We start from the raw sequence: 26131 nt of genomic DNA, 5'->3' as shown, positions 1-26131 counted from the left end.
TTTAATTTCTTATTTTCACATATCTATGGTCTCTAATTTTTCTACAATGAACATGTACTACATTTATAATAAGAAAGAAACTCAATAAAAGTTATTGAATAAAAGAATAAGCAGCCAGAAATCTGTCTCTCCTGGGGAATTAGTGAGCCTCTTCCTCCCTCAGAGTAGAGGCTATGGCTGCTTTGCTGGAACCTTCCATTTTTCTCAAATGCTCCACTCTCTGCCAATGGGAGACGGGGTCTATTTTCACCTGGTCCCTTCTGCGTGAGGCCACCTTGGCAGAAGTCACCGCCCCTCCCAAGGCATCTGACCCTGCAAAACCCTCTTGTCGTCTGGGTTCCGGTAAACTCCCCATTCCCTGTTTTTTTGTGAGTATAAGATAGTAAAAGCTCTGCTGCCCTGGCCCCTGGCTTTAAACACCTGGTCCTGGTGTTTTCTCTATACGCCACTGATGCCTTGATCATGAGTCAAATCACCTGAACATAGAGTAGCATCTGCTTCCTGTTGAGAATCTAACGAATATATTTACCGGATTTGCTCTCTCTTCTTTTCCTAAGTCCTAATTTCCTAAAATAAAATAACTCTCCAATTCGCCTGTCCACCTTGCCCTTCTCTCCTCATACCCAGTCTTGCCCACTAGACGTCTTTGTTTGGACAACCAGGCAGCTTGTAAGCCTCCTGATGCCTACCACAGGAGTCTTACTTTGTGCTGCCAAGTTAAATTCTCTCTTCTATGAGCACCGCTCTTTCACTTTCACCCACTCCAAACCTGAAAATCACCTTTCTCCGCCCCTCCTTTAATTTTTTACATCTCATTCGGTGCCCAAAGCTTCTGAAATCAACCTCAGTAATGTTTCTTCCAAATAACCCCTTCCCGGCCGGGCGCGGTGGCTCAGGCCTGTAATCTCAGCATTTGGGGAGGCCGAGGTGGGTGGATCACTTGAGGTCAGGAGTTCAAGACCAGCCTGACCAACATGGAGAAACTCTGTCTCTACTAAAAATACAAAATTTAGCTGGGCAGAGTGGCATGTACCTGTAATCCCAGCTACTGGGGAGGCTGAGGCAGAAGAATTGCTTGAACCCAGGAGGTGGAGGTTGCAGAGCTGAGACTGCACCACTGCACTCCAGCTTGGGCTACAAAGTGAGACTCTGTCTCAAAAAACAAAACAAATAACCCCTTCCCATCATTTCTCCAGCCCTTGCCTTCTGAAGTCCTCCTCACTGGGTCCCCTTGGCTCCCTGCTTCCCCCTCAGTCTGTTATGTGTGACTTCTGGGTAAAGGTTCTCAAAATACAATTCAGATCCTATCCAGTCCCCTACTCAAAACCGTGCCCATGGGATCAAAACCATACTCTGCAACCTTCCATTCAGAGCTTTAAGAGGACTTTTCAGCCTGGTGTCTCCTCCTCGCTACTAATACCCTTCCCTCCAATCAAATTGATCCATTGTCCCTACAAAAAGCCCGTCCCACCTCCGAGCCTTTGTTCGCACTGGGTCCTCTGCTGGATCACCGTCCCTCCACATTTCCAGGTGTCCCTCAAGACTACTCAGCAGCAGCTATCCATACAAGTTCCTCAACCCTGGCTTTCTTGCCCACAAGTAACCAGTTCATCCTCCCCAGTCATATAGCCCTCTATTTACATTTCTTTTCTGGAAGCTATCATTTTTCACGTGCCATTTGAGTGAGTGTCCTGGCTAAGATGATATTTTCTTTGAGGGCAGTAACCTTTCTTATATGTCTCTGTATCCCATGAACTTAGCAAAAAACAAGGGACAGAACAGGTGCAAAGTCTACTTGGTTAGTGAATTTCACAGATCTTCCTAAAGTGTAAACGTTGTTGTCCAGGTGAATGGAAGAAGAGAGCTGAGACAGAGGGGACAGACAGAGTCAGTGTCCAGTGCTGACCTCTGAAATGGAAAAACATGGCCAGTCCTTAGGAGGCTGCAGAAGCCAAGATCCCAGCGAGGTTTGGGGCTTCCACAGCAGAGGAGGAGCTGTGGACCACGGCAGGACCCTGATGCCATCAGCAGGGGAGGAAGTAATCAGAGAGGTGGAGGAAGGAAGCCAAGGGAAGTCAAACACCAAATATTCCCTCCCTGTCCAATGCTGTGACCTGCATAAGCCGCCACTCCCCCGGTCTAGACTCTACCCATGGAAGAAGGAAGAAGATAGAACTGGATTTGAATATAATTCTAAAATAACCAAATTTATCTGAAAATGACTAGGCTGAGTTTTCTGCTTTAACCAGAAATGGAGCTTGGAGTCAGAAATTAAGTGACATTATAGAAGAGAAAGTCACCATCTTCCATCTCTGAGTCATATGATCATTTTAGACATAGAATTGTGCACTTACAATGTACCAAGTGCTTAATATATGTGATCTCATTTCACCAGGGAAACTGTATCATGTATTGCTTTAACTGAAAAAATTCTGCAACTGAAGGAGGTGCTGTTAATAATTGCACTGGGACACAGGCCTGAGCAGGCCATGATTTATGGCTGTCCTACATCTGACCCTCACAGCGTCCATGGGAGAAGGCAGCATGTTTATGCCCCCTGACAGCTGGGGAAACCAACACTTAAAGTGATTAAGTCACAAGTCCAAAATAAATGACGGAGCTGCAGTCCAAGCCCAGGTGGTCATTTACCAAAGGCCATGCTCTTTCCACTTTGCATGGGACTGTGACCGCTGGCTCTATTCAACTTCCCAGTGCGACCCTTCCCCACCCACTGTCTCTCTTCTCTGGCCAACAGAAACACGATATAGACCACATATGTAACATTACATTTTTACATAGCCACATTGAAAAGAAAAAGGAACCAGGTAAAATCCATTTTAATATGATATTTTATTTAACCCAATACAGTTGAGGCTTGAACAACACAGGTTTGAACTGTGTGGGTCTACTTACACGTGGCTTTTGTGCAGCCTCTGCCACCCCTGAGACAGCAGGACCAGCCCCTAGTCTGCCACCCCTGAGATAGCAGGACCAGCCCCTCCTCTTCCGCCTCTTCCTCAGCCCACTCTACATGAAAACAAAGAGGACGATGATCTTTTGATGATCCACTTTCACTTAATAAATAGTAAATATATGGTCTCTTCTTTATGATTTCTCGTAATAACATTTTCTTTTCTCTAGCCTCATTTACTGTAAGAATACAGCATATTCCCAGCTACTCAGGAAGCTGAGGCAAGAGAATCGCTCGAACCTGGGAGGCCAAGGTTGCAGTGAGCCGAAATCACACCATTGCACTCCAGTCTGGGCAACAAGAGCGAAACTCCATCTCAAAAAAAAAAAAAAAAAAAAAAAAAAAAAGAAAAAAAAAAAGAATACAGTATATACTGCATATAACATATAAAACAGGTGTTAATCAACTGTTTATAATATGGGTAAGTCTTCCAGTCAACAGCAAGCTATTGGGAGTTAAGTTTCCGGGGAATCAAAGGTTATACACGGAATTTTGACGGCATGGTGGTTAGCACTCCTAACTCCCACATCGTTCAGGGTCAACTGTATATTCAACACAGTATTCAAAATGTAATCCATAGGAAATAGTCATGAAATAACTGTGTCTTCTTCTTCTCCCCCCAACCCCACTTCTTTGTATTCAGTCTTCGAAGTCAGTGGGTATTTTAACCTTACAGCATATCTCATTTCGGATTACTCACACTCTAAGGACTCAATAGCCACGTATGGCTGGGGTCTGCCGGCTGGACAGCGAGGTCTAGCCCTGATCTGAGGAGGAGCCATTTGATTGGGTTGTTGGTACACTGCCATCTGGTGGACAGATGTTCCTTGCTTGAAAAACCACCGCGAAGGAAAGTATCAGCGTCCGGGACAATAGCACAGTGGGCCTCAGGATCAGCCCCCCCAGAAAGAGCTTGGGGTTGGAGGGGGTGTTGTTGCTGAGGATGTCCCCAGAGAAGATGTCCAGCCATGGAGCAAACTCAAGTCACTTACGATGTCGGCAAACCTTGGCCGTGGTGCGCTCTTGTTTCCTGGTTGCAAAAGGATTTAGCAGAAAATGGTAACTCTTTTTCAGAAGGCATGTTTAAAGCAGCTCTTTAAAAAGCAGGAGTTTCTTTCACACCCAGTTTCACCATGTGGTTGTGTGAAGGGCTTCTCCTCAGAAATTATGTGGTCTCTCTTTTAATTCATAGTTAAAACGTTTCTTCTGTCTTGGCCCATTATGGCTGCTATAACAAAATATAAGCTGGCCTTATACACCACAGAAATTTATTTCTCACATTTCTGAAGGCTGGGAAATCCATGATTAAGAGTTGGTGTCTGGTGGGAGCCTACTTTCTGGTTCACTGATGGCATCTTCTTGCTGTGTCTTCACCGGGGGGTAGGGACAAGGCAGCTCTCTGCAGCCTCTTTTCTTTTTCTTTTTTCTTTTTTTTTTTTTTTGAGAAGGAGTCTCCCTCTGTCGCCCAGGCTGGAGTGCAGTGGCGCAATCTCGGCTCACTGCAAGCTCCGCCTCCCGGGTTCATGCCGTTCTCCCGCCTCAGCCTCTCCGAGTAGCTGGGACTACAGGCGCCCGCCACCACGCCTGGCTAACTTTTTTGTATTTTTAGTAGAGACGGGGTTTCACCGTGGTCTCGATCTCCTGACCTCGTGATCCGCCCGCCTCGGCCTCCCAAAGTGCTGGGATTACAAGCGTGAGCCACCGCGCCCGGCTCTGCAGCCTCTTTTCTAAGGGCACTAGACCTATTTGTGATGGTTCCAGCCTCATGACGTAATCATTTCCCAAAGGCCCCACCTCCCAACACCATCACCTTGATGATTAGGTTTCACTATATGAATCTGGGAGAGGACAGAAACATTGAGACCATAGCGTCTGCCAAGTTGTGTCTTCCTCACTCAAATTGGGTGGGTGTGGTTATTCCAGAGTTTCAGTGAACCGAGACGTATTTTTCCAATGTGAATAATTGATTAAGAACACTTGATTAGGGTCAATGTTATTCTGGACTTCTGAATCACTCCCACATTTGAAGGGGAAATTTAAACACAACTTTATGTGAATAAAATGATGTGTCTGCATCTCTCCAGGAAGAAGTGTTTGGAGCTGAGATGACTTGGCAGGGAGAAGAATCCATTGGGACATTCAATAACTTGGCATTGAGAGTGTTTTCGGCACCATGCTGTCCTCGGAATAGTGTTAGAATTTATGTAAACACAGATGTGACTTGTGCCTTGAAGGAGAATACAGTCTTCCCAGGAAAGACATGCAAAACCATCATAGATAAACAGCAAGAAAACAGCATCAAGGATGTACGTGCACAGGGCAGAATGTAAACTGGATGTAAAACAAAGCATTTGAGGGCAGTGAGAAAGGAACTTGGTTCTGGTCTCAACTCTGCCACCCACAGCTGTGTGACTATATCTCTGTCACATTGCCTCTCAGGTCTTCAACTTTATCGTCTCATACTGAGCAAGAGATAGTCTGGACAGTTTATGCTTCTAGAATGGGGAGACAAGAAGAAAAGAAAGATAGATACCCAAGGACTTCAGTGACTGGCTCAGGAAGAGTTACTCAACAGTCAGGGGGCCAGCACGAGACCAGGGGCAAGAAGCTGGGACTTGGCACAGGAAGGAAAGGTGCTCAGCTGGCTAACCTAGAGGAAAGTGATTGGCTGGAGTGTCTGGTTTATCTGTTTCAGGGATGGTTAGAGATTGCCCTGTTAATAGGCAAAAATTGTTGCCTTAAAGAACCTAGAATCTAAAGGGGTCTTTGACATAATCCAGAATAACAGGTCCCAGAGATTATTTTACAGAATGTTAGTACCTCATGATGTTAATAGATATATAACAAAACAGACTTCTTTGCCACAAGACTTCTCAGAACCTTTAACATTTTATGATTTTCCCAAAGGACAGAGAGTATGCAGCATTGCCCAGACTTGTTTAACTGTGAACACCTGTTATCCTGGGGCAGGCGGATTGCTTGAGTCCAGGACTTAGAGTCTAGCCTGGGCAACATGACGAAACCCTACCTCTACCAAAAATACAAAAATTAGCTGGGCATGCTGGCACGTGCCTGTAGTCCCAGCTGCTCAGGAGGTTGAGGTGGGAGGATTGCTTGAGCCCAGGAGGTGGAGGCTGCAGTGAGCTGTGATCACACCACTCCACTCCAGCCTGGATGACAGAGCACGACCCTGTCTCAGACAAACAAACTTCAGTGACTGGCTCTTAAAACAAACAAAAACCTCACAGAACCCTCACTGCTCTAGTCCTGACTTTTTTAGATAGGGAAACTGAAAAGGTAAGAGGCAAGTCCAAATTTCACAAAGATAGTGGCAGAGCCAAGACTGGATTTTTGGTCTTTTGACTCCAATACCCAGTGAATTTCTTTTTCTTTCTTGTTTTTTTTTTTTTTTTTCAATTCCTATTATACACTATTTAAGACACACAGATAAAAAAGACTAATACAAGATATCCATGCACCACCACCTAGTGTAAGAATTAAAACATCACCAACACAATAAAACCCCCTTGTGTACCTCTCTCCATTTGTCTCCCCAAGAGAACCCATATCCTGAATTTGGAGATATAATACATGAAAATTCTGGTGGAATTTCAAATAAGTCATATTGTCTTTAGAGGACCTTCTTAGCATCTCCCATGATTTCTAAGTTGTGATGGTCTTAGAATTCAAAACAAAACCAAAAACTCCACTTGGCCCAGAAGAGCAAAGATTAAAAGCCATCTTCAAAGATCCCCAGCTTGGCTACCTGCAGCTCACAGCACACTGGAAACATTTTATGAATCGGTGAACTTTTTCATTCTCATATGGGCTCTTCAGATGGTTTATTAATTCTGTTAGATGCGGGGGTGCGTCTGGCTTTATTCTGTGTGGAATTTTTGGATGAATTCACTGCCTCACCCCTCCCCTCTGCAGGCCAGATGGGGAGCCGGTGCTGTATAAATGTTTAATTGTGGCTCAGTAAAAATATTTGCTTTCAGTAGCTGGAAGCTACCGAACGGAGGTAGGGCTGTCTACTAGAGTTGCCAGACTTCATTCTAATGAGAACAGAAATAAAGGCTGATTAAATCAAATTCCCCATAGTGTAGAACCACTTAAATAAATGTTTCATATTGTTTGCATGATGATTTTAAAATGTAACAGCTGCTTATGTAACCATTAGGCTGGACATAAATCATTCATCGCCATCACTGCCGTCAAAGCAGCAATGGCTCTTTTGCTTCTGCTGCTGACATTTCCATTACTAGGGAGCTTCTCAGATGTGCTGTTGGGTTCCCCGCCCTTATCCAAGTGCGAGGTAGCAGGAGACCGAGGGAGGGGATGAGGAATGAAGAGCAGGCATGAAGCCGCCATTTATCGAAGGCCTACTTTGCACATGTCCCACTGGGCTGGCATTGTCACATTTCATCCTACCCACAAGGAGGCATTACTGTTCCCCTTTTATAGATAGGGATGCTGAGGCCTATGGAAATGAAGTGAGTTGCCCCCAGAGTAGGGAATACAGCCCATATGTGAACTCAGGTGTGTCTGAGCCTTGGCAGCTCACACAAGGCTGCCCAAGAACAAAGGGTGCATCCCATCCCGAGGCTCCACACACCTCAGGCCTTTTAGCAGTGATGAGAGCAGTGAAGACCAGACCAAAACTCAGAAAACTGCAGAATCCTTTGGGCTGGGGCTAGGGGAGGGGCAGGGTAGATACTAATCCAAAGGATTTGGACTCTTTTTCCTAGTCCAAATCCCCGTCGTCTCTCCCCTGTTCACCGGGACAGCCTCCTTCTGACTCCCCTGCCTCTATTCTTGCCCATCTCAATCCATCATTCACCCAGTAGCCTGAGCGATCTTTTAAAAGTAGAAGTCAGATTATGTCATTCTCCTGCTCAAAAGCCTCCAATGGCTTCCCACCACTCTTAGAATAAAGCCCAACTTCTCACCATGGCCCTCAAGGCCTTTTATGATATGACCCCTGCCAACATTTGCTCATTCGTTCCTACCCCACTCCTTTATCTGGGCGTCTTGGCTTCTTTCTGGTCTTCAGACACAATAAGCTCATGCCTACCTAAGGACCTTTGCTCATGCTGGAACCATCCTCCTCAGACCCTTCCCGTGACTAGCTTCAACCTGTCATTCAGACCTCAGCTCCAAGTCACTTCCCCAGAAAGGCCCTCCCTGCACCCTGGATTGAAAACAGCCCTCCCCTGCACACGCTCCACACCATAGCTCTGTTTCATTTACTTTACGGCACTGAACACTGTCTCTATTTCTTATTTGCTATTTTCCTATCCCACTATAATGTAAGCTCCATGACAGATATCTGGGCGGTTCTCCACTGCTTCCCCAGCCCTAGAATGGTGACTGTAATGTAGTAAGTGTTCAATAACTATTAACTAAATAAATGAATTAACTTGTCTCATTCTTTTCCCCTGCATCCAAGTTGGGTGAACCCTGACCTGTCCGCTAGAAAGAGACAATTTGATTCTGAAAACTAATTCTTACCTCCAGGCTCAGGCCCCATGCAGGAGCCTTTCTCCAGGTGGCCTGGCCATGCAGGTGATGGCAGTCATGGGGTGAGACAGAGAGCTGCTGGACAAAAGCCAGGAGGCCCTTTGGGGTTCCCTGCATTCATAGGAAGGAGGATCCCTTGGATCCATGCCCCCAACTCTGCAAAGCTGAGTCTAAAGGATACACAGAACACGAGACATCCTTCTGTTGCCACCAAAGCTTCTGACATCCCATTTTGGCTGGAGAGAGACTTGGGCACAGTTCTTGAATTGGCTGCAACTCCACCCTCCCTCCTGCAAGTGCCTCTTCCTCTGCCACGGAGGCCTCTGTGCCATGAAGAGGACCACCAGACCTCTCGGGGTGAAGGCTCTGGGTGTCAGTCCCCTAAGCCCTAGCAAGATCTAGAAGGCAGGAGCCACCTTCCCGCAGGCAGGCAAGGTCCTGGAAATACAAGGTTGTCTGTGGCACTGGTCCATTGACCATCCTACTGCTTCCTGGTGACAGAAAATATTGCGGTGGTGGCAGCCATGGGGACAGCTTCCTGGTTCCTGAATTGCAGCACTGATCCGTGGTGTGCTCTGGGACTCAAGCATTTTCTCAGCAGCTTTTGAGGTAGTGGCCCCGGGCAGGTCAGTTCGGCAGTGGCCTGGGGGTCATTCCTGGAAGCCCAGCCTGGTGGCCACTTCTCCAGCCCTTCCCGTGATTTGGAAGCGACTGATTTCTTGCAGTAAGTCCCTTCCTCCTCGAACCACTGACTGATGCAGAGCTCCTCCATGGTAGGGACTGGTTCTCTTAGGCCCCTGTATCCTCAGGCCTAGCATGCTTGGGAAAATGTTTGCTAATGCTTTGTGACTCAAAAGGAATCATACACGCACACACAGTTTTTAATATTATCAGTCATATCAGCCCCCTGAGGCAGCTGCTCTGTTCCAGACAAACCCTGTTAATAACATTCTTATCCTCTTTGTTTCATTTTCCAGCTGAATTTGGAAGCCTGACCTTGTCTTGCTTTGCCTCCTACTGAGAGTTAATACTGGGACATACTGAAAGATGAAGGCTTGAGTCACAAAGTCACAGGGATAAATCCTAGATCCGGCAGTTACTGTCTGCATGACACTAGGCAAATTAGTTGCCACTGGGACTCAGTTTTACCAGTCTGCAAAATGGAGCTATCAGCTGCATCTAGCACTAGGGGCGCTGTGAGCATGGACGGCAGTCTGCACGTAGATGCTTAACACAGTGCCTGTGCTTGCAGGTGCTTGGTAAATGGCAATTGCTGTCAACATTGTCTGATTTACCTGAAGGAACAGTTCACACTCCACCCAGATTTTCACTGCAGCAGCCAAGAAAGAACTTCTGGGAAAGCATTTGCTTCCAGCCAACTCCCAGGAGGGGTTGGTAGAGGGTGGAGCCGAGAGCCCGCCTCCCCTACCAGCCTGCAGAAAGAAAGCCATGTTTTGGCCTCAGGGAGGAGAAACCCAGATAAAAACCATCCCATGTGCAGCCTTTGCGCGGCCACAGGACCAGCTCCACAGGGAGAGGGAAGAGGCCTCCTTTCAGGGGTGGGGAGCTGAGGGCAAGACAGACATTTTCTGACTCAGCTCAAGGAGGGCTGGAGCAGGGGCCGCAGGTTCCCTGCTTTCTGCTACAACACAGGGTAGGGGAGAGTCATGGCCTCCCAGAGCTTCTGCAGGTTCACCTGCAAAATGGAGATAATAACATCTTCCTCTCCAAGTCATGGCCTTAAAGAGGTGCTGAGAGTCACTAGTTAGACAGACCCAAGGCAGCTGTTTCTGGTGCATTAGGACTATCGGCCAGAATCCCTGCATTCCCAGCCCCTCCTGCAGCCTCCAGTGACCAGGAGAGAAAGGCGTAAGGTGTAAGACTCTGGGCCAGGTTCTGGCAGCTTATGGCCACCCTTTTCTTGTGTCTGGACAGGAGCACTATAGCTACAACCATCTCATCTAATCCTCACTGCTGCCCTATGAGGGGGGCATTCTTATTTCCCCAGTTTTGAGATAGGCACAGAAAGGGGAAGCGACTTCCCAGGTTCACGCCGCCAGTAAGCGGTAGGACTAGGCCCTGACAAGCACAGCCTGCCATGGGGAAGAGAATTCATCCCCAGCTCAGAACCCCTGCATCCTCACCCAGGGGTTCCCAGCCAATGCAAACAGGGACGTGACCAGTTTCCACTGGTCCCCTGTGCCAGGTCTCCACCTTGTGGGCCTGCTGCTGGGCCCCAGGCCTGCTCCCAGGCTGCACCTGTGGGGTCTGCCACCTCCCCGACTTCCTCTTGAGAAGCTGCTCCCACCCCCTCACCTTCCTCTCAAGGGAAAGTGTGCTGCTAGGCAGCTGGAGCCAGATGGTCCAGAGACAACTCTTCCCATCACACTCCCTGCAGCATCTGAGTCCAACCCCCAACCCCAGGGCTGGCAAGCTGCCCAGAACTTCCCAGAGGAGGCCTATGGGTTAACTTCACATTTAGTATTTTCAGCATATGGTAGAAAGAAAATAGTTTTGTTAGATGTACAAGTGTGATTTCCCCTTTCCAGAATGCCTTCCTCTCTCCTTCACGTGGTGAGCTCCTATTCATACTTCAAAACCATGCTCATCTATTCCCTGCCCACCCGTTTCCTTCCACTCCTCCCCTTCTAATATGGGTGTGTCCCAGGGACAACATCTGTGTTCCTCAGTGAAGTTGAGAGAAGCCTAAATTTGCTCTACATAAGAAAAAAGAATAAGGAGGTAAACGGGAAATGGGAGGAGGCTGGGAAACGCAGGGTTGGTGGAAGGACTTGTGGGGATGCTGTGGCAGCCACGTGAGGGTAAGGAATGTGAGAGCCAGGGCAGCTATGCTTAAGGGGCTTTGCCACAGTGTGAAAGATAGGATACAAGGCCCTCTTCAGTCTCTTCATGAAAACCACAGTCAAAGTACACATTACTCACCCACGCTTTGGAGCTAGACTTGGGCTTAATGCTGTCTTTTTTTTTTTTTTTATTAAAACAATATTCCAGGCTGATGGAATTTAGCAACAAGGAAGAGAATATCTGACATAAACCTAGCCTAAGCCTTGATATTTATCATCTTATATAGCAAGAGATCAACGTGTTGAGAACTTTAGGGCAGCTCCGTTATGTCCAGGCTCTGGGCAGTTTCTGGGATTCTGTCTGCCGTCCCATCAATACTCACGGGGTGGCTGTGTCTGCTACAGACATCACAGCCTCATGAAACCACCTACACTAAAGCCAGTAGGAAGAAAGGTGTGTCGCCTTCACCTTCCCACCCTTTATGGGGGAGGAAAATATTTGCCAGGTGACCCACCTTCCCTTCTCAATGCCCCTCTGATCAAAGTCTAGTTCTATGTCCCTGCCCAGCTGTGAGTGGTGCTAGGAAAGAAGGTATCTGGGCTTTGACAGTCTGCTGTGGGGGCTAAAAAGAAGGACGTGAGAGGTCTGCCCTCTGCTTGTACTCCTCTGCTGAGGGAGAACTTGCTGCTTCTGGATACCACCCTTTCCCATCATATGATAGCCTGAAGTGTTAAGAATTTTTCCCATTGGATCATTTGAACCCGGGAGGCAGAGGTTGCAGTGAGCCGAGATCGCGCCATTGCACTCCAGCCTGGGCAACAGACTGAGACTCCATCTCAAAAAACAAACAAAATTGACTGTCTCCCATTGAGCCCAAGGTGCTTTCCTGGTAACTTCTCTTTGACCCAGTCCTGCCTCCTGCATCTTCCTTCAGCAACCCTGTTCTCCACATCAGCCACCAGAGGGAACATCTTAAAACACAGGGCTAGACTGGGCATGCCATTGTCTCTGCTAAACCCCTCAGTGAGTCCCCAGTGTCTACAAGATAAAATCCAAGCTCCACGGCATTGGAGGCTCACCACCATCCTACTTCAGCCTAGTCTCTCTTCCTTATTCTTCCTCTACATATATATATATAGATATATATATTCTCATACCATAGGTGAAGCAATTGAAATGCTTTTTATTCCCTTGACACTTTTTTTTTTCAAATTCTTGTTGTACAAATTTATGGAGTACATCTGCAATTTTGTCACACGCATAGATTGTGTAGTAGTGAAGTCAGGGCTTTTAGGGTATCCATCACCAAAATAACGTATATTGTACCCATTAACTAATTTCTCATCATCCACTCCTCCCCCACACCCTCACCCTTCCAAGCCTCCATTGTCTATCATCCCACTCTCTACATCCATATATACAGGTTATTTATCTCCCATTTATGGGTGGGAACATGTGATATTTGACTTTCTTCACCTGGCTTGTTTCACTTAAGATAATGAACTCCAGTTTCATTCCAGTTGCTGCAAAAGACGCCTCACAGAATTTTAAATGCTTATATATACACATGCACCCCCTTTGTATTTGCCTACACAAAACAAACAAACCTTTGTGAAATGTAACCTACGGGAAATATGATCATATCCAATGCTGGACATGAGGCAGATGCAATATACAAATCCATGAAGTAGACCCAGGTATTTCAGATCCCGACCTCGATCTCAGGTTTACTTATTAGACCACAGACCAAAGACTCCCACTGATGTCCCCACAGATTTCACCACTTATTCCTCTTGTCCCACACACTCTACTCCAAAGTCACCCTCCTCTAGAGGATAGTCACCTGAGATACTTCAGCGACCATGCTCACCCTGGAAAATCAGGTGATAGGAATCATCAGTTAAGCCTGTGGAAAGTGTGCATCTGTTGGTCTGGATGGTGTGGTGGGCAGAAGGCAGGACCTAATAGGGGCTTTTCATGGTTCCAGCTCCAAACCTCTGACCATGCCAGTCCACGCTGCAGGCCCCCATTCTATTTATGGTCAGGGCCACATGATTTACATTTACTGTCTCAGGTGCTTCCTGTAATACTGTCTTCTCCAATTTTTGATAAGCCAATGCCCCTGACACTTCAATGTTTTGTTCGAGTTGTTCTACTTGCCCAGCATTCTCTTCCACCTTCTCCAGCTGTCAAACTCCTACACACCCTTCAAAGCCCAGCTCATGGGTCTTCTCCCTGACAACAATTCCAGTTGAAGGAGATGACATTGCTACTTCCTTGGCTCCTATCATACCCTGTATGGATAGTGCAGCACTTAAAATTGCTTGGTGCTTGGTGACTTTCCTAAAAGTTCATCTGTCCCCAAGGATGGGAAAGTCCTCATTTCCCATCATTTAGGAAATGCTTGCTAAACCAAAGACTCAGCCCCTCATCAGGAACCAGTGGAGGACAGAGCTGGGAAAGAGTTGTCGTGGGCATGGGGACCATGAGAGGTCATATGCAGTTCCTGGCTCACGGAGGTGACCCATGAATGGTAGCTGCAGCGATGATTGTCGCCCCTACTGTTACTGTGTTATTACTGATCTCAGCCCTTCTCTTAAGGGACCCCTTCCCTAGTCTTATAGATGAGGGGCCAGCCTGCCTCCTGGATCCCAGAATTTGCTCACTGTCCATGACTTCCTCTCACAGCTGGGAACATTCAGGCAGGATCTGGTCCCACTCATGGGAGGGAAGACAAAGAGTGCCAGCCCTCCAGGCCCTCTCTGCCTGCAGGACAGATCATCCCGCCTCACTCCATCTGCAGATGCTGGCAAAGCACGTTGCAGCCCTCGCCTCTGAGGCAGAGAAACGGATTCCAATTAAGGGACTTAAGGAAAGTGGCCTCATTTTACAAGCAACTGGGTCATGAATGGAAGTGGGCATTAAAGTTTACAAGCTAGGCTGGCGGAGGAGCCAGAAGGCCTTGCTGCCACTGCCAGTCAGGAGACATCTTCTCCAGTTACTCAATAACTGTGTGGAATGAGTGAGGAGTCGGCACGGATCCTGCCCTCCATGGCTGGCGGTGGAACAAATGTCCATTCATTTGTCTTCTTAAAACCAAGGATCAGGCTGCGGGAGGGCACAGGATCATCTCTCTCCTGATAGGCTTTCCCCTTCTCTAGCCTTATGCAAGAATCTGGGGGATTTTAGGTGGTGCTGAGAAAATGGGGAAAGAAATCACATTCATAGACCTCTGCTTACAGCTGGGATCCCCACGCAGCTGAGAAACTTCCAGGAAATCACCTGGGTTCAATAGAGGAACTTAACACTTCAAGCTGTCACCTGGTGGGAAAGGGTGGTGGCAAGAAGTAACAAGATCTCCCAAATGGATCCAACCAGAGAGAAGGCCTCCTCATTTCCTTCTCAGCCAAGCCCATGGGGGCCCTGGAAGACAGAGGTTGCCGGGGCACCCAGGGTATACATGGGCTGAGCTCCCCAGACCTGGTGCAAGGGGGCCAGGCGTTCCCGCCAAGGCTCTGCCACCTACCCAGCAGGATCCACGAGCTCAGCATCTTTCTGGACTTGAGGAGATGGGTCTGGTTTTGGCCTTTTCCCTCCAGACTTCCTTCTGTCTCTGCCTCCCCACTGACACCTGCCTCTGCTGTCCCCAGGACATTCCACTCTCTTCTCAAAGGCTCAGGCCTGAGAGGTTGCTGGTGGGCAGATTCCATCTCATGGTTGAGCTGTTTGGCCTCAACGGCATTTTATCTCTCTCTCTCTCAGTCTCTCTCTTTCTCTTTTTTTTTTTTTTTCACATTGAGTCATCTTCTTACAGCTGAGGTTTTCATATAAAAAAGCAAGTTGCTGGTTTCTCTTTAGAAGTAGGGCAATCTGGCAGTTCTGGGCTCGTGTAAAAACAATTAGGTAGAGCTAAAAACAGGGGCTTCTGGTAAAGCCTGAGCTCCCAGCAGCCAAAGGACTTATCACCCCCTAAAAAAATCCCTTCCTGAACTCATTTATAGCAACCCCTGCCCCTGCAGACATGTATTGTAGGTTTTAACTAGAAACAAGAGGATTAGCTTTATTTAAACAGCAAAACTGCTTAAATGAGATAATATATGTATTTGGAATGGTGCCTGGCACCTAACCTAATCCTTAGTTAATAAATATTTATTGAGTAAATTATCTTGATCATTAAAAAGACAGGCCAGCTGGTCACAATAAGAATGCTAGCTCAGAGCTGGCACTTGAGGGCTCAGTAGAATATTCATGGCTTGGATAGGGGGCTATGATACGAGCCCATATAATCAGAGAAGTTCAGATGGGACATGAGAACCACTTGGTAGCCTAAATCCAGAGAAACTAAAGCCAGACTCATGCTCTGAAGCTGGCAAGTGTTCATCTTTGGAAATTAGAAAGTGATGATGTGTTATCCCAAGAGAGTCCCGGAACAACATGCAGTGAGCAGCATTCACAGAGACTACCTTGAACCGGGCTCTTTCCCTACATTGTGTTATTATATCCTCACTACAACCTTCTGAGGTGGAAATTAATATCCCCATTTTACAGGTGAGTAAACTATCTAGTGAGGGTGACAGATATTATTGACATGACCACAAGAATAAATATAAATGAGATAAATTCTCTCTAAAGAAAAGGAATAGGGATTTACAATGGTGTAAAACAAAGAAAATGGGCCTGGTCTAAGCAATCAGGGAATGTTTCTTTAAAGAAGTGACATTTAAGCTGAGGTCTAAAGGATTAAATGAGTGTTAAATAGGAGAAGATTGGGCAGGAGGGAAATATTCTCTGTGGCTCTCAATCCCAGATGCACAATTTGAACCACTTCAGGTTCACACACACAAAGAAAGTATCATGACCTGGTACAGTCCCAGTCTAATTAAATCAGTAGAACCCAGGTAGCAATGTTTTTATTTATTTTTATTTTATTTATTATTATTTTTTGAGACAGAGTCTTGCTCTGTCACCCAGGCTGGAGTACAGTGGTGCAATCTTGGCTCACTGCAACCCCTGCCTCCTGGGTTCAGGTGATTCTCCTGCCTCAGCCTCCTGAGTAGCTGGGATTATAGGCGCCCACCACCACACCTGGCTGATTTTTGTAATTTTAGTAGAGATGGGATTTCACCATGTTGGTCAGGCTGGTCTCGGACCCCTGACCTCAGATGATCCACCCGCCTCGGCCCCCCCCAAAGTGCTGGGATTATGGGCATGAGCCACTGCACCTGGCCGGTACCAGTGTTTTTAAAAGCTTTATGGTTGAACCACTGAAATGAAACAAAAAGTAAATCCAAAGCTCATACACTCTAGCCAAACAATAACCAGTAATAGCTATTGAGTAAATAGAGGAGATGCTCAGTGATAATGAGCAGGTAGATCATCAACATCCTTGTCATCACCACTACCTCTGCCTCCTCCAGATCATTTGGTAGCCAAGTCCAATGTCAAAGGAATAAAGGAAATGTGCCTCTGTTGAGGGCTAGCTGTACGTCATGCACTATGCTAAATTCTCCACTTTGTTTTGTTGAACATTTACCGAAACCTTCATTATTTTACAAATGAGGACATTGAGGCTCAGGACAGGCACCAATTTGCCCAGGATTTCACAGCTCATCAGGGCAGTGGGGGACCCTCTTCCAGGCCCAGCTGGCTGTAGAGACCACACTCTTTCCTGTCTCCATGAAGAGGGGCCTCCTGCTCACTTTAGCTCCCATTTCCCAGCCTGAATGCCTTGAGTGGGCCGCATTTCTTTGGTCTGACCACAAAAAGAGTTTTGTAGATTTGTGCCCACTTTTCTCACCACGGTTAAGAAAAGGGACTGAAGTTGAACCAAGCTATCTAGGTTCAAATGCTGCTTACTGGCTATCGGGCCCCAAACTATTTGTGGAACTTCTTTGAGCCTCAATTTTTTGTTTTCTATAACGTGGGAATAATATCAGTACCTCCCTCATAAGTTTCTTATGAAGATTAAGTATGTGTGTGTTAAGATTCATATTAAGTGAGAATTATGCATGTACACATATACATACAAGATTAAGTATGTATGTAAGCATATATATATATATACACACACACACATTTAGAATAGTGCATGAAATATAGCCAGTGTTCAGTTAATGTCAAGTATTGTTAATATTATCCTATGGGCTGGAGCGAGAGGTCCCCTGGGGTTTTTGCTTTCCAGCCCCCAATCGGGTGGCATCCTGGATAGGGTATTATCATACCTCTCCCCAGGAGATCAGGATAGGGAATTGTAAGAGCACTCAGATTGGAGGTAGGATGTGCACCAGGGAAGCTCAGGCAGGAAGCTGCTGTCTTTCTTGGTCCCTGCAGACTAGAAGCAGCAGCCAGGGACCTGGGTTGACTGGCGGACGGGTCGGGGGGTGGGGTGAGATGACTATCAAACCTCCTCCAAAAACAAGATGGAGCCTGGTGCGCTGGCTCATGTCTGTCATCCCAGCACTTTGGGAGGCCGAGGCAGATGGATCAGTTGAGGTCAGGAGTTTGAGACCAGCCTGGTCAACATGGTGAAACCCCATCTCTACTAAAAATACAAAAATTAGCCGGGCGTGGTGGCACGAGCCTGTAATCCCAGCTACTCGGGAGGCTGAGGCAGGAGAATCGCTTGAACCCAGGCAGGGGAGGTGGCAGCGAGCCAAGGTCGTGCCACTGAACTCCAGCCTGGGCAACAGAGCGAGACTCCATCTCAGTCAACCAATCTATCAATAAAATACAGATGGAAAGGAGCGCCCAGCTCTCAGTCAGCTGCCAGCCCATGGCCTTGGACGCCACTGATGTGAGCCTGTCTGGGCTGGGGCAGAAGGGACCAGCGTCAGGTCCTCAGACAATTTCCCCCTGGTAGCCTGGCCTGAGGCCCACCCAACCCAGAGAGCCGGCCCTGGCCTGCTGCAGCCAGTACCACTTGGTGACCAGCAGAGGGCAGCACAGGCCACAGGCTGGCTTTTTCTTGGTGAAATTTCGCTACAACGTGTAGCCTCTTGAGTTCAGGGTCTGCCTGTTCTCTGCAGGCCGGAGAAGTCCTGGACATTATCACAGACACCTTGCCTCATCCTCATCCCCATATTCTGAGGTCTTTCTGGACTCTGATAGCATATTTCAGAGCTTCACTGCAAACCAGAAACGGGACTTTGAGCTCGCGTTCCAGGGCAGAGGGCCCCAGCGCCTGTAGGTGCAGACAGCGCACCCCCAACACCCCTGAGTTTCCACCTCCTCATCTGGAAAGCGGGGCTTTTTTGCAAGCTCACTGGGGCCAAGTGAGCTATTTCCCCTTGCCATTCTCTCCCAGGAGGAGAAGGCATAAGATGATGCTGAAGACACAGGCTCTGGAAGGGGACAGGACCGTGCTTACTCCTGCCTTGTTACGTGATTATGGACAAGCCTTCACTGACCCTCTGTGGAGTGATGGATAAAATCCGTACCCCACAGTGTTACAGGAGAACTAAGTGAGGGACCACGTGCACAAAGCCCAGCAAGGTGCTCAGGAAACAATGCCATTGTTTTTCAGGTTACATCTTGGGGAGACCACCCAGAGGACCTTCTTTCAAGGACAAGTACCCAGAATTTCTCTCCCTTTCCTAAATCACCTTCTTGTTTTCATGCGCAGGGAGGCCACCATTACCTGAGCCAGACCACCCCCTTCTTAAACCAGGGCCTGCAAATTGCTGCACGGCTGCCCCCTCGATCTCAATCAGACACCCCCAGTCCTGCCCACCACACCCAAAGCCCTTCATTGATCAAGACCCTGGCTTCATCCCAATTCTCTGTAAAGTGCACATGCATCTTCAAGCCACCCTACGGGACTGTGGAGCCGAGAAGGTGTGGGGCTGAGCATCTACCTTTCCACAAGCTCTCCAGGGGATTCTGAGGCCCACAGAATCAAAGAGCCACTGCTCTAGGCAATGAGATAGTATTCTAATAGTATTCTAAAACAATTAATGAAGGCCCATGAAGGGGCAGGAGAGCCATTATGCAAATTCCGGCCATTCAAGGTTATTAATTTGCAGGAGAGACTGTAGACGTTGGGTAAAGAATGCCCACAGCTGGCCGGGCGCGGTGGCTCACGCTTGTAATCCCAGCACTTTGGGAGGCCGAGGCGGGCGGATCACGAGGTCAGGAGATCGAGACCACGGTGAAACCCCGTCTCTACTAAAAACTACAAAAAAAAATTAGCCGGGCGTGTTGGCGGGCACCTGTAGTCCCAGCTACTCGGAGAGGCTGAGCCAGGAGAATGGCGTGAACCTGGGAGGCGGAGCTTGCAGTGAGCCGAGATCGCGCCACTGCACTCCAGCCTGGGCGACAGCGAGACTCCGTCTCAAAAAAAAAAAAAAAAAAGAATGCCCACAGTATTAGGCAGTCAGGCGGCTGCCCCACAGGGCCTGTTCCTGCTCCGCCTGGTGAGCAGAAAGGTTTCAGGGACCAGCTTTAAAGGATGACAGGCCTCCTGCTGGGTCACAGGGCACAGCTGCCAGGACTGAGGCCAGAATGAAGAAGATCCGCCCGTCCGGCTCAGTGGTCTTGGGTCAGCACTGGAATCCGCAGGAGGGAACGCGGAAACTCCGAGAGCTGGCTCCACCCCCAGAGCTGACCTCAGTAAATCTGAGATGAGGCCAGAGAAATTGCATTTCAACAAGTTCCCAGGTGTTGCAGCGCATGTGTGTGCGTGCAAGCATGCATGCCCGTGTACATGTGTCTGTGCCCGTGCACGTGTGTGTTCTCCTGTTTTCTGCTTTCTGCAGTGTTTTAGCTCAGACTTCCTGACTGGGGCCCCATTCTTGACCAGAGGCCCAGTCTAGACCTAGAAGAATAGTAATACATGCCCAGCTCTTTAGAGCCCACAAGCCCTCTCACAGCTCTTGTTTCCAGGCCCCATAACAGCCCCAAAAGCTCGTTTTAAAAGTGCATCTGTAGGGGAGAAAAGATTTCTTTCCTCATCCATCACTAGGTTCATGGCTGAGACACTTGTAACAAAAGACAGACTCACAGGAGAAAAGTAATCAAGTCATTTAAGTTCTGTGTGACATGGGAGACTTTATAAATGAAGACCCACAGAAACAGGGACATCTATGTGATGTTTTGCCAAGTTTGATGAAGAAGCAGATAATTGTGGAGAAGTATAATCAGAAAAAGGGGGTATGATTTGATGGTAATGACCTAAGTGGCATTTAGAAGGCCTGTTTGTTCAGATTCTTCTCTGTGTCCCTACATCTTCATAGAGAAGGACTTTCCTTCCCTATGAGTCTAGGGAAGACACTTCTTAAATGGGGTTTTCATGAGCCACTTGAGAAGAAGGTCAGGAAATTCTTTTATGGCCTGCTTCAGGGAAGAAGGTCAAGAGAAGGTCAGAGAATGACTTTCCTGCTTCTGCGGTTTTCTCAAATGCCAAGGTGGCAGATCTGGGACAGTGTGTCCTGAACTCCGTCACATCCATGGCTGTCTGCAGGCCAGCCACTCACGGCCGTGAATGTGTATTGACTTGTGAGATCCTCCAAACAAACCTTCAAATCTCTGCTCACCCCCATTTGAGAGACCAGAGATGAGCCAAGAGACATGAAGCAACCTTCCCAAGGGAGCAGAGCCAAGATTTGAACCAGGGCTGTTGGGCCCATGAGCAAGGGCTTGAAATCCAGTGCAGCACAGATGTCTTCCTCAGCAGGCTCAGAGACAGGAGGAGGTGGACCTGCCGGAGCAGAACGAACCCTCCCCTTCAAAGTGGGACTCTGCCCTTGAGCCCTGAGTAGCCACTCTGGACAGGGTCCACGGAGGAAGGCAATCCTCCAGCCCGCCATGCTTCCTCTGACCTCTTCCCTCTCTCAGATGGAACTGCAAGAAGATCCCAAACCATCCAGGTTTCCCCTACCTCTGGGCCTTTGCACAGCCTTTAGAGCAGCACTGAGGTGATCTCCTGGGCCATCAGCACATGACCGAACAAACCTTGGGCCACCAAGCAAGGCTTCTTCCCCGGAGTTGGCTCTGAGGCCAATTCCCTGATTTCACACCGTATTACCATTCCTAGCCTTGGTGCCTCCACAGAGCCCCCTGTCTGCTCTCCGCTGTACTTCCTGGCACCAGCCTCAGTATTTCCAGAAACACGTGCAGAGGCTCTAGGCTTGGAGGACTGGCTTTATCGAGAGGCTCTGGAAGGCTCTCTGACCCCGGTGGAATTTGGCTCTCTCCGTCCCTCCAGATGTTACTCAGGCCCCGAACCTTGCCCAGCCTTGTCAGTGGCTTCTCCTTCCCACACAGGCTGTGCCACCCCTTCTCCCTCAGCCTGGACCCCAGACAAGCACTGATCTTTTCCTGTCAGCCCCTTGGATCACTGCAGACGAGGCTCTAGTGTTCAAACTCTGGCTTGAGCTCAGAGCAGGGCCCACTCTGGGCTTGAAAATACCTCGTGTGGGGACAGCAGGGCACACTGGAGAGGTGAGGAGGGTCTCCTGTCCTAGGCTGAGGAGCTGGCCCAGAGGCAGCCCTGGCCTCCTCGCCACTCCCCTGAAATCAATTCCTCATCTGAAGGAGCTTTCTAAAATAAAATGTTTCAAATTGCCCACGGACCTGCCCAGCTTAAAGCCTTTGCAAGGCTGCTCTTGGCCCCAGCATGAAACTCAAGCTCCTCTCCATCCTGGCTTCCGAGGCCCCAGGCCACTTGCCCACCCCACCAGCCTCACCACACTCCCATAGACTTCCCCACTCTTGGGTGGGGGTGGGAGGGCTACACGAAGTTCTAAAGTCAGCCTGTACTCTTTCTCACCCCCAAGCTGGTGCACAGCCTGCTCCCTTGGTCTAGAACACTCCCTGTATCTGACTTCTACATGTTTCTTCCTCCAGGAAGCCCTCCCTGATGCCCCATTCCCCCTCCAAGAACTGCCCAGCATCTGGAGCACCCTGCACCGAGAGGCACACTGTGATGCTAGAAACATCCTTGTACTCCTCTGTGCCTGGACACTGCATGTGGGCCTGTCCACATGCCACCCAGACCCCTCGGGTACCTTTCACTGTTTCTGAGCACTCTTCCCCTGACTTCTGTGTGTTTTTGCTTCTAAGAATCTGTTGGGAAGAAAATATTCCCTCTCTATCAACTTAGATCCTAGTGGTAGGGTGGAAGGCTACAAATTAACTGGCAATGGACAGATTCACAGGAGAAAAGAAATTTTGTACTCACATGCCTGGGGAAGACTGAACAGCTGGGAATAAGGGCTTCTATACCCACTTAATAAACCGGGTGAACTGGATGGGGTTAGGGCTGCTGTGGAGGCCCAGGAATCAATCAGAAGACTTCAGCTTTCACCTCCCATCCCCCGTTCCCTGACCCCATGCCGCCCGATGCACATAAGAAGGAAACTTTAATTCCAAATTGCAGCATTTGTGGAGCTTGGCAGGCAACCTGGCAGGCAGGCACAAGTGAGGATCAAGGGCCCCGGGCTGGGCTGCCCCAGGCAGGTCCCCTCGACACAGGCCACTGCAGCTGTCTCCTGCAATGTGTCAGGAGATCCTGGCACAATGTGGGGGGCGGGGGTGGGGTGGGGTGCGGAGCTCGGCATCCGCCCACCTGGTGGTCTCAGCTGCCACTCTACAAGTAGGAGGCTGGATGCCTGCTGGGGCAGAAGGCAGATTCCAGCCTGACCACTTTGTGGGGCTCATCTACCTGAGCCTTGGGAGCAGGGGCAGGCTGCTGTGAGGGGCACGCTAACCTGAGGAACCCTCCGCCTCAGTACTCCCAGGTCGAGCGTGCAGGAGCAGACCTGGCGAGTCCCTAAGGCTTCCAGCAACATTCCCCTTCCCCAGGCTTGGCAGTGCCAGCCCACAACTCAGTCGTGGGACACCAGGTGGGCTCCTTTCTTGTGGGCCTGGGGCAGTCTGCTGAAAAGAAGTGGGCTCGCAGCCTTGAGGGGGCTTAGAGCCTGGAGGAGAGGCCCATCCCTTCCTTCATACAACCGGGGTATGGCTGGCTGTCCACAGGAGGCCATCTACGTGCTACAGGCTGAGTTCTGTCTTCCCCAAACTCACGTGCTGAAGGCAGAACCTTGGAATGGGACTGTTCTAGGAGACAGGGCCTTTAAAGGGGTAACTACATTAAAGTGAGGTCATTAGGTTGGGCCCTCATCCCATATGACTGGTATCTTCGTGAGAAGAGAATGAGACATAGACACACACGCACACAGAGGTAAAACCACGTGAAGACGCGGAGAAGGCGGCATCTGCAAGCCAAGGAGAGAGGCCTCAGGGGAAACCAACCTGCTGACACCTTCATCTCAGACTTCTGGGCTCCAGCACCGGAAGAAAATGAATTTTTGTTTAAGTCGCCCAGTCTGTGGCACCTTGTGATATCAGCCTGAGCAAACCAATACACAAGGGCCCAGATAGCTAAACAGAAAAGTGTGATAAGGCCATTTAAACCACACATACACAGCGGGGGTCCCAGATCCCAGAGCAGGGTCTCAGTTATTTCACAGATCACAAAACTGAGGACGCTGAGGAAGGAGGCCTCCCCAAGGCCACACAACAACTTAGAGGAAACGCGGAACTGAAGGAAATTGATTCCCAGGGGAGGGCCCTTGCCTGACCCCCGCCTAGGGGAGAGTCGGAGGGTTTCCAGGAGCATGAGGATGCCGAGACTACAGATGGAGGGTGTTTCATGGCTGAGTGAAGGGGTAGACGCCAGGCGAGTATGACACAGGATCCCTCTTGACGGAATCAGAACGCAGAGATCTGGAGTTCCCGTCATGCCCCTACCACAGATTCATGGTGGAAACTTGGGCCTCATCTGCTTATCTCTGAAGTGCAGAAATTTATAGTACCTACCTCCAGGGAGAGTTGGGGGTTAACTGATATCATGATGTACAAACCTGTAAGCTGTAAGACAACAGAAAAGTGGAGGGTATGTCCTTGGATGAAGCTCCCGCCCTGGACAGCATGGAGGACCCAGGAGTCAGGCTGGGCTGCTGGCTCACAGGTGTTCTCTGCCTCTGGCCCAGTGCCCTGGTTGCCATTGCCCTTGCCCTGTCTGAGCTCCTCCCTTCTGCGTCTCTGTTCTTGCTTCCTTCCCTCAGTCTGCCGTCGCCCTCTTTGTCAGTGATCAGATGTGACCATGGGTAACAGGCATGAATTTTAGTCTCTGCACACTCAAGTGTGTAAGAAACATGGCTTCTTTTAGTTCCTATAACTAAACTTTATTTTCAGTTTGCATTGATCTTCCTCCAGCTGCCCTCCCAGCCCAGCAGGGCCTCTGCCCTGGCAGGGATGGGATCAGAACTCAAAGCCCCTTTCATGCAGCCGTGTGTGCACAGTTACACACAGATCTGTCTAAAATCTAACTAGTAGGAAGCAGTGAGAACTTGGTGCTTTGTAGAGAGGCTTTGTGATTCAGATAACAGGGCTAGCTCCAGGGAGTGTGGAACAAACGAGACCCCTGAGGGCACAGACACCTCAGAGCATGTGTACTTCTGGTGCTAGGGAGGGGTGGGGGGCCCATCTGTGAGCGTCTGGTGCCCATGTGCCCACGTGCAGGGTTTGTTATCTTTGTGCACTTTGTACCTCTGTGTGGCAGGCGATCAATGGTGTTTCTGTCCCAGCCAGGGACTCAGGTGGGAGACTGAGAAGCCCAGGAGGCAAGAGACACCTGCAGCCCTAGAGCCCACTGCAGATTTTCCTCGAGGGCCATATACCCAGAATCATCCCAGGGCTTGGCTCTTGAGAGAAAATGCGATCTTAAAGAATGAACAAGTGTGCCGGGCGCGGTGGCTCACGCCTGTAATCCCAGCATTTTGGGAGGCCGAGGCGGGCAGATCATGAGGTCAGGAGATCGAGACTATACTGGCTAACACAGTGAAACCCCGTCTCTACTAAAAATACAAAAAAAATTAGCCGGGCTTGGTGGCAGGCACCTGTAGTCCCAGCTACTCTTGAGGCTGAGGCAGGAGAATGGCATGAACCCGGGAGGCCAAGTTTGCAGTGAGCCAAGATCTCACCACTGCACTCCAGCCTGGGTGACAGAGCGAGACTCCGTCTCAAAAAAAAAAAAAAAAAAAAAATGAACAAGTGCTGACTCCTGTTTACTACAATAAACATAGCTGATACTCTATCCAGCAAGAAGAAGCCACCACTCAGTGCCCCAGCCAAGATTGTTCTCAAGCTTTTGTCCGTCCCAAACCTTTATGAAGCATCCTCACCCACTGACATGTGCAGTACTTAAGATGGTACACCCTGGAGTCAAATCCCGGCTTGGCCCCACATGAGCTCTGAGGCGCTTGAGGAGACAGCGTTGCAAAGACCCCGGGGGCCGAGTAAGCAGAGGCCTTTCAGAGATCAGAGAAAAGGCCACATAGCTGGGAGCCTTTGTGAAACTGGAGAGGTCATCGGGGCCAGATCCTCAGGGGCCCTGAGGCCCTGGAAGGGAATCTGGTCTTGTTCCTAGAAATGGTGGCATTAATTATGTGACGTTGTCCAAGTCGCTGTCCTATTCTGAGCTTCAGTTTTCTTGTCTGCAAAGGGCTCTGGACCGAACCACCTAGGATTCACCCTGACCCTGGGCCTTCATGTCAGGTTAAGGAGAGACAGGGCCTCATTCTGCGTTCAGGATAAGTTTCTCCAGGGAAAGGCCTTCTAGCTCCGCCCTGCCGGGTCTGACTCTGAGGACTACACAGGACTCTCAAGACACTCGGTCACTACACTCAGGAGTTTCTCATTTCTGCCAAGACAGTCTGGAGAGGACATCGCCCCATTTGAGTCATGAGATGTCCTCAACAGCACCTTCTAGGGTGCAGATCTTTTTGCTGCTGTGAGAGAGGGGCTTATGCAGAATGATATTGTCAGTGTAGACAT

At 49.0% G+C, this 26131-nt stretch overlaps 1 protein-coding gene and 1 long non-coding RNA gene across 3 annotated transcripts in view; both read left to right on the top strand.

Moving 5' to 3' along the window:
* The window catches only part of LOC129486025 (uncharacterized), a 36627-nt gene extending 30700 nt beyond the window's left edge, over window positions 1-5927 (top strand). Inside the window, exons 2-3 of the long non-coding RNA XR_008658827.2 lie at window positions 3142-3392; window positions 5056-5927. This is a non-coding gene — a long non-coding RNA (uncharacterized lncRNA). The remainder of the gene's footprint in view (window positions 1-3141; window positions 3393-5055) is intronic.
* The window catches only part of KCNIP1 (potassium voltage-gated channel interacting protein 1), a 388899-nt gene that overhangs the window by 66203 nt on the left and 296565 nt on the right, over window positions 1-26131 (top strand). The window lies entirely within an intron of this gene.

The sequence above is a fragment of the Symphalangus syndactylus genome, chromosome 7 (assembly GCF_028878055.3).
Source record: "Symphalangus syndactylus isolate Jambi chromosome 7, NHGRI_mSymSyn1-v2.1_pri, whole genome shotgun sequence".
Classification (NCBI taxonomy): Eukaryota; Metazoa; Chordata; class Mammalia; order Primates; family Hylobatidae; genus Symphalangus; species Symphalangus syndactylus.
Note: the sequence above shows the minus strand (reverse complement) of the source record. Positions and strands in the feature narration are given on the sequence as shown.